Source organism: Idiotropiscis lumnitzeri, chromosome 7 (genome assembly GCF_059441095.1).
Source record: "Idiotropiscis lumnitzeri isolate Australia: NSW breed Sydney's pygmy pipehorse chromosome 7, RoL_Ilum_1.0, whole genome shotgun sequence".
In the NCBI taxonomy this organism is placed as follows: Eukaryota; Metazoa; Chordata; class Actinopteri; order Syngnathiformes; family Syngnathidae; genus Idiotropiscis; species Idiotropiscis lumnitzeri.
The window spans coordinates 17,781,170-17,782,505 of NC_142397.1; the positions used below are offsets into that span (position 1 = coordinate 17,781,170).

The 1,336-nt window shown below is 57.0% G+C and overlaps 1 long non-coding RNA gene across 1 annotated transcript; it reads right to left on the bottom strand.

The window, feature by feature from the left end:
- Nucleotides 1–414: 414 nt before the first annotated feature.
- On the bottom strand, nucleotides 415–1,023 carry LOC148333819 (uncharacterized). The gene is made up of 2 exons (XR_015844285.1): nucleotides 850–1,023; nucleotides 415–756 (listed from the first exon to the last, which is right to left on the bottom strand). It is a non-coding gene; the product is annotated as an uncharacterized LOC148333819 (long non-coding RNA).
- Between the last annotated feature and the right edge of the window lie 313 nt (nucleotides 1,024–1,336).

Genomic DNA, 1,336 nt, shown 5'->3' on the forward strand with positions numbered 1-1,336 from the left:
TGTAGGCACCAGCACACCCTTGGCCCTCAACAGAATCAGCGATAGGAAAAGAGTTTGACACTGGAAGAGATCATATTAATTTATTATTTGTTTATATATTATTTCCCACGGAATACAAATCTAATCCGAGTCAATGTATTGCAGTTGAGTAGTCGCTAAAAAAAGTCAATGGTGATCAACTTTAAAACGGTGACTTTAAAAAGTATATTGTAGTCCCATATCATAGTGACTTTAACACTCGGCGAAAATAGGATTTTTATCCACAAATTGTTGATAATTTCAATGGATTAATTCAAAATATGCCTTTGGCAGGATAAACTATAAGAGCTGGCGAACATGAGAAACCCAAACTGACAAACATGTAACGGTTCAGGGAACCGTGATAAAGGAAAACTGGACCCAAGAGCAAGCGAGGATGGTTGAGGAGGATTTATTGAAGGGTTCGGGGGGAGAGGAACGGGTGCCGGGAGCAGGGCAGGAGGACAGGTGGAGGAGCGGCGAGTCAGCGCCGGGGTGCTCGCTGGGGTGGCGAGATGTGCGCTCGCGGAGGTGCAGCGGAGACGGCGCGCTGAGTGTGCACCGGCGCTGTGGCGGGAGGAACGCGGGCGCGGAGAGCGGCGTGGAGGCGAAGGCGGCGGCGAGCCGGCGGAGGCGGAGAAGGGCAGGCAGGCGGCGTACGGGCGTACGAGGTGCGATCGACGCTCCGGGGCTCGGCGGCTGGCGGCGGAGGATCGGGCTCGGGCTGGCGCTGGGCGGCTGGAGGGAGAGCGAGGAAAGACAATGGTTAACTCGGGTTTCATAACAAAGGCGCGGACGTGCACGAGGCGAACGTCGACGTGGACCGGGTACCGAAGTAGGTAACGGAATAATCCGGCGTCTGGCTCCTGGCAGCGCTGAGCTTTAAACCCCCGCGGTGATTGCTGATGATGGGCAGCAGGTGCGCAGGAGCCGACGCCCTCTCCGGTCGGAGGCGTGCCTGGCGGAAAACAGCCGGAACCTAGGGAAAAGGGAAAAAGCTTGGCAGGCCCCCTAACCCGAACCCCCACAGTACCCCCCCCTCAACGGACGCCTCCTGGCGTCCTTCCTGGTTTGTCCGGGTGTGTGGCGTAAAACTCCCGGATCGGGGAGTCGTCAATGAAGAGCTTGCGGGAGATCCAAGAACGTTCCTCCGGACCGTAACCCTCCCAGTCCACGAGGAACTGAAACCCCCTCCCCCGACGTCTAACGTCCAACACTTTGGAGACCGTGAAGGCTGGGTGGTCGTCGATCATCAGGGGGGGTGGAGGGGAGATGGTCGGAGGGCTTAGGACGCTGGAAGAGACCGGCTTGAGGAGAG